Consider the following 8,471-nt stretch of genomic DNA (forward strand, 5'->3'; position numbering starts at 1 on the left):
TCCAAATGATATTATTGACTCTCCTAGTTCAGTTCTTTTTTATTCTTGAACATAGAATTTTAGAGTCTTGGCCGTGGCTCTAAGCACTTTGTTTTCTAGTATTACCACCAGGTACATAAATGCCACAGACACTTAACTGGGTGAACCCTTTCGGATTGTGATTCAGCTTTGCTAGAATCCCCAGATAGAGGTGTCCAGAGTTCTTAAGCACACACTTTTTGCTTTGGATCACGACTTTAATTGCTCAGTCTCAAGCTTTTTTACTTGACACCTTCACACCACAAGCATATAGTTAGGGACACTATCCATTTGGAGTGCTTAGGCCAAGATTTTACTCCTTTTAGGCCCTCCTTACTATTGATGCTCAAAACCTTGGATCCTTTTACTCTTGCCTTTTGGTTTAAAGGGTTATTGGCTTTTTGCTCTTGCCTTTTGGTTTAAAGAGCTATTGGCTTTTTCTGCTTTTTATTTTTCTTTTTTTTTCTCGCAAGCACATATATATATTTTTTCTTTTATTGCTTTTTTGATGCTTTTTCTTGTTTCAAGAATCAATTTTTTTTATTTTTCAGATTACCAATAATACTTATCCTTTTTCATCATTCTTTCAAGAGCCAACATTCTTAATTTCAATTTCATATATGCACTGTTCATTCATACATTCATAAAACAAAAGCAATGCCACCACATCAAGATAATTGAACTATTCTTAAGATAAACTCAAAATTCATGTATTTTTCAATTCTTTTCAAATAAAATTTTCTTTTAAGTGAGGTGAGAGATATATGGAACATTTTATAACTTTAAAACATAGATAAAATGATCATGCAATAAGAACAAGAGAACTGATAATAAAACATAATAGAAAACAAAAAAATAACATAAGAAAAGGGGATTAAGAGAACGAATCCACCTTAATGATGGCGGCTACTACTCCTCCTTGAGGATCCAATATAGTTCTTGATCTCTTCAATGTCACGCCCTTCTCTCTGTTGTTCTTCCCTCATAGCCCTTTGATCTTCTCTTATTTCATTGAGGATGGTAGAATGCTCTTGATGCTCCAACCTCAATTGCTCCATAGTAGTATTCAATTCTCCAAGAGAATTATGCAATTGGTCCCAATAGCCTTGAGGAGGAAATTTCATCCCTTGAAGTATCCCAGGGATTTCTTGCGGAGGTGGTTGCATAAGCTTATGTGCATGCTCTCTAGTTTGCTCTATCCTCTTCTTAGTGATGGGCTTGTTCTCCTCAATGTAGATGTCTCCCTCTATGACAATTTCAGCTGAATTACATAGGTAACAAATGAGGTGAGGAAAAGCTAACCTTGCTTTGGTGGAAGGCTTTTCAGCTATCTTGTACAATTCTTGAGGTATCACCTCATGTACTTCCACCTCACTCCCAATTATGATGCAATGGATCATGATGGCTTTGTCAATAGTCACTTCTGACCTATTGCTAGTAGGGATGATAGAGTGTTGGATGAATTCCAACCATCCTCTAGCTACAGGCTTGAGGTCAAGCCTTCTAAGTTGAGTAGGCTTGCCTTGGGAATCCCTTTTTCACTGTGCTCCTTCCACACAGATGTCTGAGAGCACTTGATTCAGTCTTTGATCAAAGTTGACTCTTCTAGTGTAAGGATGTGGGTCTCCTTGCATCAAAGGCAAGTTGAACACCAACCTCACACTTTCCGGACTAAAGTCCAAGATTCTTCCACGGACCATGGTGCTCCAATTCTTGGGGTTTGGGTTCACACTAATGTCATGGTTTTTCGTGACCCATGCATTAGCATAGAACTCTTGCACCATTAAGATCCCAACTTCTTGGATGGGATTGGTTAGGACTTCGCAACCTCTTCTCCGGATCTCTCTTCAGATTTTCGGATACTCATTCTTCTTAAGCCTAAAAGGGACCTCAGGGATCACCTTCTTCTCTGTCACTACTTCATAGAAGTGGTCTTGGTGGGCTTTGATGATGAATCTTTCCATCTCCCAAGATTCGGAGGTGGTGGCTACGGCCTTTTCTTTCCTCTTTCTAGAGGGTTCTCCAACCTTGGGTGCCATAAGTGGTAATGGAAAGCAAAAAGCAACACTTTCCCACACCAAAATTAAAAGCTTTGCTCGTCCTCGAGCAAAAAATAAATAAAAGAGAAAAATAGAGTAGAAGAAGAAGAAAATAGAAGACGAAGGAAGGAGAAAGAAATTCGCTCAAGGGGGCTTTGATGTGTATGAAAGGTGTGTGTATGAAGGGTTAGAATGAGGGGTTATTTATAGGAGTGGGCTAGGGTTGGGTGTGATCATGGGTGGGATAAATGGGAGGAAAATTTGATTTTGAAGTGGGTGGGGGTTGGTGAGAGTTATGATGGATTTGGAAAGTGATATGGATGTGATTGGACTAGGGTTTATAGGAAAAATGTATGGGGAAGATTGAAAGTAAGAGGGAAAAAGAGGGGTAGGTAAAGATGCTGTGGGAACCACTGGTCCTGAGGGGCTAGGGAATTCAAATTCGCTGCTCTTCTTCATGGGCGTTGAACGCCCAGCACTATGCTCTTGGCTGGCATTCAATGCCAGCTATGCTGCCAATTGGGGCGTTGAACGCCAGGCTATGCCTCTAGCTGGCGTTGAACGCCAGCAAGTCTGCCAATTTGGGCGTTGAACGCCCAGCCAGTGCACCCTGGCTGGCGTTCAACGCCAGCAAGACACTCTATCCAGAGTGTTCTGTTTTCATTGCTGAACCTTTCTGTCTTTGTTCTGACTGCTTCACATGATCATGAACCTAAAGAAATAACTAAAGAAAAACAAACTTAAGAAATTAGAGGAAATAGAAATAACTAAATAAGATTAGGTTACCTCCCAATAAGCACTTCTTTAATGTCACTAGATTGACAGTTAGCTCCTTACGGAGAATGATATGGGCTCAGAATTTTGCCTCTTACAGTAAACTTTCTTCCTGTCTTCTCATGGATGAGCTCCACATGCTCTAGAGATAAGACACAACTCACTATATGTGGTATGACTGGTTTCTTGGTGAAGACAACTCTCATGCCAGGTGAGAGGCCTTCAGTGGGGACTTTCTTATCCTTCCAGCCTTTAGGTACTTTCTTCTTAGTAACTTTGTTCTCAATGCTTATTGATAGCTGCCCAACACCAAACCTAGAATTGAAGTTTGGGGGTTTAGTAAAGCTTTGCACTAAAAGAGATGGTTAGAACACTAAGTGTTGCACAGTTATCTCTCTTTTTTTAGAGGAAGAGTTGGGGTGAGGCATCTTGAACAAGATGTGATCCTCCCCTAGTTGTAGAATAAGTTCTCCCTTAGCTATATCAATGATAGCATTGGAAGTGGCTAGGAAAGGTCTTCCAAGGATGATGGTTTTATCTTTATCTTTCCCAGTATCTATGATTATAAAGTTTGCAGGGATGTACAGGTCTTCATCCTTTACTAGTGCATCCTCTACTAAGCCATATGCTTTCTTCATTGATTTGTCTGCCATCTCTAGTGAGATATTTACAGCGTATACCTCTAAGAATCCCAACTTCTCCATTACAGAGAGTGGTATGAGATTTATACTTGACCCCAGGTCACACATAGCCTTCTCAAAGGTCATGGTGCCTATGGTACAAGGAATTAGGAAGCGACCGGGATTCGGAAGCTTCTAAGGTAGCTTCTGCTCTACCAAAGCATTGAATTCTTTGGTAAGCACTGGAGGTTCTTCCTCCAAAGTTTTTGTACCAAATAACTTAGCATTCAGCTTTATGAGAGCTCCTAGGTACCGAGTAACTTACTCTTTCCTAGTGTCCTTATCCTCATCAGAGGATGAGTATTCATCAAAACTCATGCACTGCAGGAGTGCATGAAAGGAAACCTCCATGGTCTCTACATGAGCCTTGGCTTCCTTTAATTCTTGGATAGAAATTTCTTCAGTGGATGCTGAACACTCAGTAGGTAAGCCATTACTGGCATTCAACGCCAGTTCTGGTGGTTCTTTAGGCATTGAACGCCCATCATGCATCCCTTCATTGTCGTTCAACGCCATTTCCTTTGCCAAGTTGGGCGTTGAACGCCCAGTAAGACCTTCCTTACTGGGTTTCAATGCCAGATCCCCTGCCAGTTTGGGCGTTGAACGCCAGCGAGAAAGCTTTGATGCCTGTTTGGGCTGAACACCCAGTGAGGTATTCTTCACTGGTGTTCAATGCCAGTTTCTGTGCCAGCTTGGGCGTTGAATGCCGAGTGAGGTCTTCCTCACTGGCATTCAATGCCATCTGAGTTTCTCTAGATTCGGCCCTATCCTCTGTGGTGATGGCCTTGCACTCTTCTCTTGGGTTTACTTCAGTGTTACTAGGAAGAGTATCAGGAGGAGTCTTAAGGATTCTCTTGCTCAGTTGACCAACTTGTACCTCAAAATTTCTAATGGAGGATCTTGTTTTAGTTATAAAACTATGAGTGGTCTTAGAGAGGTTGGAGACTATAGTTACCAAGTCAGAAAGGCTCTGCTTAAGAGTCTCCATATTCCCTTGAGAAGATGGGAATGGTGGCTTGTTGTTGAACCTGTTCTGGGTTCTTCCACCTTGATTATTGTTGAAGCCTTGTTGAGACTTCTGTTGATCCTTCCATGAAAGGTTAGGATGGTTCCTCCATGAGGGGTTGTAGGTGTTTTCATAGAGTTCTCCCATGTAATTCACCTTTTTTTGGTGGGTTGGTCAGGATCATAAGCTTCTACTTTTGAGGAAGCTTCTTGAGTACTGCCAGCTGCAGCTTGCATTCTAGTAAAATGCTGAGAGATCATATTGACCTGCTGGGTCAAGATCTTGTTCTGAGCCAATATGGCATTCAGAGTATCCACTTCAATAACTCCTTTCTTCTAAGGGACCCCATTGTTCACAAGATTTCTCTCAGAGGTGTACATGAATTGGTTGTTTGCAACCATCTCAATGAGTTCTCTTGCCACTTTAGGCATTTACTTCAGGTAGAGTGATCCACCAGCAGAACTGTCCAATGATATTTTGGACATCTCAGACAGACCATCATAGAAGATACCTAGGATAGACCATTCTGAGAGCATGTCAGGAGGACACCTCCTGATCAGTTGCTTGTATCTTTCCCAAGCTTCATAGAAGGATTCACGTTCTTTTTGCCTGAAGGTATAAACTTCCACTCTGATTTTGCTCATCCTTTGAGGAGGAAAGAATTTGGCCAAGAAAGTATTGACCAACTTTTTCCAAGAGTCTAAGCTTTCTTTAGGTTGAGAATCCAACCATATTTTAGCTCTATCTCTAACAGCAAAGGGAAAGAGCATAAGTTTATAGACCTCAGGATCCACTCCATTAGTCTTAACAGTGTCACAGATTTGCAAGAATTTCGACAGGAATTCGTGTGGATCTTCCAGTGGAAGTCCATGGAACTTACAATTCTGTTGCAAAAGAGAGACTAACTGAGGCTTAAGCTCAAAGTTGTTTGCTCTAATGGAAGGTATGGAGATACTTCTTCCATAGAAATCAGAGGTTGGTATGGTGTAGTCACCAAGAACCTTTCTTGCATCTCCTCCATTAGTAGCATTGTCTGCCATGTCTTCAGCGTCTTGTTTGAAATTTTCTGAGAGGTTACTTCGGAGTGTTGTGCTTTAACTTGTTGTAAACGCCTCCTTAGAGTTTTCTCAGGTTCAGGGTCAGGATTAAAGAATAGTTTTTTATTTCTGTTCCTGGTCATAAACAAGAAAAAGAAGACAAGAAAGAAGAAGAATGGGAACTCTATGTCCAAGAACAGAGGACTCCCTGTGAGATGTAAAGAAGAATGAAGATAGAGAAGAGAGAAGAAGAATTCGAAAAGAGAGAGGGATAGAAATTCAAAAATTAGAAGTAAAAAGAGAAAATATTTTTGTTTTTATTTTTATTTATTAATTAAATTCGAAAATAAAATTATTTAACTAAAAAGATTTGAAAATTAAGTGATGAATTTTTGAAAAGAAGAGAGAGAAAGAGAGAAGATATTTTCAAAAATTAGAAGAGAGAAGAATTAGTTATGAAGGTTTGAAAAAAGAAGAAAGAGAAAACAAGTAACTAATTAAAAAAGATATGAAAACAAGATAAGATAGAAGATTAGAAAAGATTTGAATTTAAAATTTAAAATTAGAAAAGATAAGATAGAAATTGCAAAGATTTGAAAAAGATTTGAATTTAAAATTTGAAATTAGAAAAGATAAGATAAGAATTTGAAAAGATTTGAAAAAGATAAGATTTAAAATTTGATTTTTGAAAAAGATTTGATTTTGAAATAAGATAAGATAAGATTTTTGAATTTTTAAAGAAAGATAGAAAGATAAGATAGTAATTTGAAAAAGATATGATTTTTGAAAATATTTGAATTTGAAATTTAAAACTAAGATAAGATAAGATAATGATTTTGAAATTAAAATTTGAAAAATTTGTTGTAAATTTCGAAAATTAAAGTAAAAAGATAGGAAATATATATATTTTTTTATTTTTTGAATTAATGAAGAAAGAGAAAAACAAACAAAAAGACACCAAATTTAAAATTTTTAGATCTATGACATCTAGAATTCGAAAATTACAAAGAAAAACACAAAGAGACACCAAACTTAAGAATTTTAAGATCAAAACAAGAAGAAAAACAAGAACACTACTTTGAAGATCAAGAAGAACCCAAGAACAAAACTTAAGGAATTCAAAGAAAACAAGAACATACAAAGCACATCAAACTTAAAAATTTTGAAAACCAAAGACACAAATTTCGAAAACTTTAAAAGAAAAGACACAAGAAGACACCAAACTTAAAGATTGACACAAGACTCAAACAAAAGACACTATTTTTGAATATTTTTTTCTTGAAAAAGACTCAAGAAATTCGAAAAAGACTCAAACAAGAACGAGAACAAAGACTCAAACAAAAGATCAAGATTAATAAAGAAAAGAAAAGGTTTTTGAACATTTTTTAAACTTTTTTTTTCAAAAAAAGAAGAAGAAAATAAAAGACTTAAACAAAATTAAAAACAATACCTGATCTAAGCAACAAAATAATCCGTTAGTTGTCCAAACTCGAACAATCCCCGGCAACGGCGCCAAAAACTTGGTGCGCGGAATTAAACTTCACACAACTGAACCAACAAGTGCACTGGGTTGTCCAAGTAATACCTGCGTGAATCAGGGTCGATCCCATGAGGATTGTGATTTGAAGCAAGCTATGGTTATCTTGTAGATCTTAGTCAGGCGGATAGAAAAGTTGGTTGGTTGTTTAAACGCATAAAAAGAAAATAAATAAAACGTTACTCAGTGATGGTGAATGCAATGATATGAAGATGGTTAAAGCTTGGAGATGCTTTGTTCTTCTGGATAATTCCGGTCTTACTGTCTTCTTCAACTGTGAATGATTTCTTCTTTGGCAAGCTATACGTGATCAACGCCTTTCTTGAGAGGTCGCCAATGCTCTTCCAGATCTGAACCCTAAGGTTAGTGCGGATCCAGTCTGATTGAGGGTGAAGCTCCTACAGTTCATTCCCCTTGATGATCCTACTCAAAACGCCACAAACAAGGTCGAATATTCCGGATCAGAGAATGATGCGCCTTTGGTTCTAGCCTCTGCCATAAAGACTCTAATATCCCCATACCTCGGCTGAACTGGTGTCTCGAGAAGTCCCCAATGAAGTCGTGGATTAGTCGTCTAAGAGATGTATAATCAAGCTAGTGGTTCATCATTGTCCAATGAAAGACTCACTCTGAACCCATGTAGAATGAGATAACCTTATGCCAGTTCAACGCATTCATAAGGATGAAGAACGAAGATACATCTTAGAATAGAGAATCAAACACAGATTAAAGATAAAACAGTAATACTTTATTAATCCATAAAACTCAACAGAGCTCCTCCCCTCAACCTAGGAGGTTTAGAGACTCATACTGATAGAAAATACAATGAAAATGTGTAAACTATTCGATCCTCTTTAAAAGTGTAAAAGTTTTCAAATAAATACTAGGCTAATGACTAAGGATTACATAAAGGGGTAAAACAGTCTTTTAGTGCAAAAATCCACCTCTGGAGCCCTCTTGGTGAGTGTTTGGGCTGAGCCTTGAGTGTCTCCACGAGCTAGGGTGGCTCCTTGGCGTTGAACGCCTGCTTGGGGGTCCTTTTTGGGCGTTGGAACGCTGGCTACTCCCTTGTGGGCGTTAGACACCAGAATAGGGCAAATGACTGGTGTTGAAAGCCAGTATTGGGCCTTCAATTCTGAAGCAAAGTATGGACTATTATACATTTCTAGAAAGCCCTAGATGTTAGCTTTTCATAGCCATTAAGAACGCTCCATTTGGACTTCTGTAGCTCCATAAAAGTGCTTTCGAGTGCGAGGAGGTCAGCTTCTAACAGCATCTACAGTGCTTTTTCTGCCTCTGAATCAGACTTTTGCTCTAGCTCCTCATTTTCAGCCAGAAAATACCTGAAATTGCATAAAAACACACAAACTAAAAGTAGAA

General features: G+C 38.5%; 1 non-coding gene across 1 annotated transcript; it reads left to right on the forward strand.

The window, feature by feature from the left end:
• Window positions 1-5,046: 5,046 nt before the first annotated feature.
• On the forward strand, window positions 5,047-5,155 carry LOC112765875 (small nucleolar RNA R71). The gene has a single exon (XR_003183949.1). It is a non-coding gene; the product is annotated as a small nucleolar RNA R71 (small nucleolar RNA).
• The last annotated feature ends 3,316 nt before the right edge of the window (window positions 5,156-8,471 follow it).

The sequence above is a fragment of the Arachis hypogaea genome, chromosome 2 (assembly GCF_003086295.3).
Source record: "Arachis hypogaea cultivar Tifrunner chromosome 2, arahy.Tifrunner.gnm2.J5K5, whole genome shotgun sequence".
In the NCBI taxonomy this organism is placed as follows: domain Eukaryota; kingdom Viridiplantae; phylum Streptophyta; class Magnoliopsida; order Fabales; family Fabaceae; genus Arachis; species Arachis hypogaea.